Raw genomic sequence first — 4,670 nt, 5'->3', positions numbered from 1 at the left:
TGTGGAATTTTAACTTTGTTTTAAGAAGAGGTAATATCAATTCTTCCGATGTCCCTGACTAAATACCGTTTAAAACAGAGAAAGAGCTAGGGAGAGAGAAAAAGAGAAAGAACACCCCTTGTCTCAGCTGCATCTTAATTGAAGTATCCCTAGGGCTTGAAATGATGGCATTTTTCTTACTTGAGAAATAATTCTTTTCTGCACCAAGGTTCTTAGTAAATGCCAACAGAGAGGAGTGTGTAAGTGATACAATCCGATATTTAGCTGAAAGTCATAGGTAAGAAATAGTGGAAAAGCTTTTGTGGCAGGCATTTGGCTGTGGACAGGGCACAGCTCAGAAGGAAGGGGAGTTTGGAGACACGTGCAAACTAAAGAAATACCTGATTAACCTTTCGCTGACTCTGAGCCACGTGATGCGCAGTGAGCCTTCTTAGAGTGATGGCTTTAGAAGAAGATGTTAAATTTAACCTCTGGCGCATGATAAATTGACAATAAAAAATTCAATGGCTTGGTAATTACCAATCACTTTGGACATCGGCAACATTTTTCAGTTCTGTCACTGCGCATTGGCACAAAAGCTTCAGCTGAAATTCTCTCGATCTTCCTCTTTTTAACTTTGTTTTCATGATGCAGATTAAATCTGCCACCCTATTACTGATTCATTTTCCTAATTTTTCATGTCTGCACCATGCCCCAGCTGCACCAGACTGATAATTGTGGAGCCCAGCCCTGATGATTAACATCAGAAGAATTAATTATGCCTGCCATTAAAATTCCGGGTTGCACATGGTGATCAAGAAAAATTAAGTTTCTCTAGGCCTCTAAATCATTTCACCTTTACAGGGAAGGATAGTGGACAGCTAAGCTGCAACTGTTCCTACTGAGGTCGAAACCAGGTTGAATGCCCTTTGTGTAATTCAACACATGCTTTCCCTGTTATTTTTTCCAGGATTTGAACTAAAGGATTCAATGCTTAGAAAATCATAAAAAAGAAAAGAAACCTGAAAAATATTATCTATCCTACACTTTGAGAGAGGAGAAAAATACTTTTATAGAGGCTCAGCTGCTGTTTCAGAAATATCTGTTATACTAATTTGTAGAGGAATGCATCCTGTGGAAAAAGAAATGTGGGACCCTTGAAAATGGTGAAACGAGGGTGGAAAGGGGTCTAGCTTTACAATCGTTATAAATGGGAAGAAAGGAATGTTCATTCAAGAAGGTAAAGGCAGGCACATTTCTTAGAAATAAATTGATAACAGAATAAAAACAGATCCTCAGATCTTTAGGCTAAATAATAATGAGTAAAGGAAGCCTGTTGACTGACGCATTTCCAAAATGATTGTTGCATGAGAAACTCAAAATATATTCAGTCTAGCCTAAGGTACAAAATTTACTGGAGCTATAAAGAGTAAGATGATATGCATTTATCATGTTCTTTTTTCTACTCTATGTTCCATTTTTTAAATTACCATAATAATGTATATTATAGTCATGGCTTTAGAAGACTACAAAAGGAGTCATATTTTGATGAGCAGATGTAAATATCTTATGCCAAATGGTAAATCTCTTGTTCACCTCTATGCAAAGAGTATGCATAAGCTATGCATCATATCTGTTGCATTTATTATATTTAAGAAGTGATATCACAAGACAACAATTTCAATGCAGATACTCTTGTTAGTTTTTACTGGCAGTAAATTTACAGAGTCAAGTTAACTATACACTAATCCCAGGTGAGGTGGAACGCGGGTAGGAGAGGAGGAAACTGAAAAATTAATTCTATCTTTCTATAATCTATACTAGAAAATTTTAGAAGCTTGTATATTTTGACGTTGGCTGATTTTCCACAGGATATCTTGGGTTTAGTGACATGATAAAAGCCCAAACATAATGATTTAGTAGCTTGAGCTGAATATGTCTTATATTTCTTGAAATGACTACCTTCCATACTAATTATCCAGAATTATTTAATAACACAGTTTCACAAATGACAAGTTCTGCAAGCAGGGCTGACTGCAAATTTATTCATCTCATAAGCATTTTGAGATGAAGATAACAAAGACAACATAACAAAAACGAGAAAAGTCTATTGAAATACCAAAATTTGAAAAGTCATAAAATACATTCAGAGGACCATAAGAACAAATGAGACAAAAGCAGTGTGTGCGTGCATGCTCAGTCATGTCCAACTCTGTGATTCCATGAACTGCAGCTTGCCAGGTTCCTCTGTCCGTAGGATTCTCCAGGCAAGAATAGTGGAGCGGGTAGCCATTCTCTTCTCCAGGAGATCTTCCTGGTCCAGAGATTGAACCTGGGTCTCCTGCATTGGCAGGTGGATTCTTTACCACTGAACCTCCTGGGAAGCCCATAAGAACAAGTGAGATAAACACAGAGGCTTAAGTAGAGTCTTCAGACTCTTCTTCACTGTGCACAGAGCTGACTTTCTAGTATCCAGTTTTTAAATTATACACAAGTCCCTCAGGAGAAGAAACAGAAGGAAAAACTGGTCCCAAACATTCATATCGACCCCAGATTAAAGAAAGTAGAATTAAAATACAGAGCAAATAGTAGAATATATTCTACCTTTTCCATAACAAACAACGTAAAGGTTTAAATACTGAGAAGTGATGGAGCAGCAAGTGGAAGAAAGGTGGAAAGGAACTTGCAAATATAATCATATAAGCATCAAGATTGCACGATATGAAAAGTAGATAACACTACAACTTTCTGATGATCAGGGAAAATAACCCAGGACAATAAAAAGGTAACATAAGAATCCAATAGAAGTGAAATGACTAACATTAGTATCACTATAGAAGAAAACCTAGATGGTAGCTCAGGGGAAATATCTGAATTTTTCTTGTAGGTATTATAAGGCGCAGTAGGGGTGTCCCTAGTGGCTTAGATGGTAAAGAATCCGCCTGCCAATGTAGGAGACCTAGGTTCAATCTCTGGACCAGGAAGATCCCCTGGAGAAGGGAATGGCTACCCACTCCAGTATTCTTGCCAGAGAATCTCATGGACAGAGGAGCCTGGTGGGCTATAGTCCATGGGGTGGAAAAGAGTCTAAGCACACACACACAGAGCAGTAGATGGAGGGGAGAGGCACTCCCAAGTGCAATAAACAATTAGAAAACAGATGTGAGGCTACCTCTAACTACATTGAGTAATAATGATGGGACAAAAAGATGCAAAGATTTCCCACTGGCGTCCATTTTCCTTATCACAAATTTCTCAGTAAATCCTAAATAAATACACTCTCGCTTTATTCCTCTTTTTTCAAAATATTTATTCTTTTGTTTGTTTACTGGACTGCACCGGGTCTTAGTTGAGTCGTGCAGGATCTTTAGTAATAGCATTCAAACTCTTAGCTGTGGCATGTGGGATCTAGTTCCCTGACCAGGGACCAAACCCACGCCCCTGTGTGGGGAGAATGGAGTCTCAGCAACTGGGCCACCAGGGAAGTCCTACATTATTTCTCTTTATTTGTGGCAAAGAGGTCATAAGAGATAATTTTGGATATTATAAATAATTAAATTTTGGTTTTGTTTAATATATCTCTAATGTTCTGTTGATCTTTATTATTATAACTAGCACATATAATGCCAGGACAAAGTGAAAAGTGTGAGTATATGTGTGTGTGAGTGCATGTGTGTGTGTTTAGGAGTGAAAATTTTTACAATGTTCCTCTAGGTTTAGGGGAGGGACTGAGGCGATCACAATGTTACCCAGAAACAATCTATATAGATTACATGTGTAAGGCTTTCTGGTCTAAGTAAATAGAACTTATCCCAAAATGATTCAGGCACAGTAGTTTTTGAAATATATAATCATAATAGTGCTGTTCTCTTGGAAAGAATATAAATAGTTCACATAAACTGACACCATTTATGTTACTAGTAACCAGTCAAATAAAATGTTTCTTCGACTTTGTTAGATCTCCATGCTGTATTAGCCAGTACCAATGAATGAAAATTCCAGTGATCAGTGGGGGCCCTCGACATCTCTGGTGGTATGCTGTCTCCTGAAGGAATGCAAATAAAATCCACGGTGTCATGAAGCATTCTTGCCAAAATTGTTTTACCTAACTCTAAACAAACTTTAGATCCAATTCCCAGCACACAGGAAATACAAAGGATAGAGGAAAAAGTTAAATGACACCACAAGGAGACAAATCCAGAAAGCAGAATGTTCTACAGAAAAGCTAGTCAAGTCTCTTCAACATGTCAATTTCATGGTGGGGGTGGGGGGGGCGGCTCCTGATTAAGAGACATTATAAATTCACACACTGCAACGCATTCTGATTTGAACAAAGTAGCTATATAAGACATACTGAGAAAATCATGGAAATCTGAATATGAGCTGAATGTTAAATGATTGAATTTTTACTTTCATTAGGTATGATAATACAGTTGTGGCTATGAAAGAAAATGTCACCTTATGTAGACACTCTGGAATAAAGTTAAATAATATGAATAACTTTTTTTCAAAAAATAGTTCAAGCAAGTATATTGGAGTGAGTTGCCATTTCCTTCTCCAGGGGATCTTCCCAACCCAGGGATCAAACCCAGGTCTCCTGCATTGCAGGCAGATGCTTTACTATCTGAGCTACCAGCTGCTGCTGCTGCTAAGTCGCTTCAGTCATATCCGACTCTGTGCGACCCCATAGA

The sequence above is a fragment of the Bison bison genome, unplaced genomic scaffold (genome assembly GCF_000754665.1).
Source record: "Bison bison bison isolate TAMUID 2011002044 unplaced genomic scaffold, Bison_UMD1.0 scf7180017864460, whole genome shotgun sequence".
Lineage (NCBI taxonomy): Eukaryota > Metazoa > Chordata > Mammalia > Artiodactyla > Bovidae > Bison > Bison bison.
Note: the sequence above shows the minus strand (reverse complement) of the source record.